Genomic DNA, 254 nt, shown 5'->3' with positions numbered 1-254 from the left:
GGGGCGGGAGTTGTAGTGTTTGATGGGCTTTGTGTTCCGATAAGCTCCATGCTGATTTGCTTTGAAGGTAGAATGCAGGCATCTCTTACCCTGAAACCCTTATATCAAATGAAGTTTCACTAAGTAGCAATTAATGCTGGTGAGGGCAACATTCCCCAACCCCTGAGCAGTGAGCAAGGGAAAATCCAGACTAGAGACTGTGCAGGCAGGGGGGGGGGGTTAAACTCCTCCCTAATCCTAGCAGCCTCGCCACT

Source organism: Alligator sinensis, unplaced genomic scaffold (genome assembly GCF_000455745.1).
Source record: "Alligator sinensis unplaced genomic scaffold, ASM45574v1 scaffold211_1, whole genome shotgun sequence".
In the NCBI taxonomy this organism is placed as follows: domain Eukaryota; kingdom Metazoa; phylum Chordata; order Crocodylia; family Alligatoridae; genus Alligator; species Alligator sinensis.
This window is presented reverse-complemented; position numbering follows the sequence as displayed.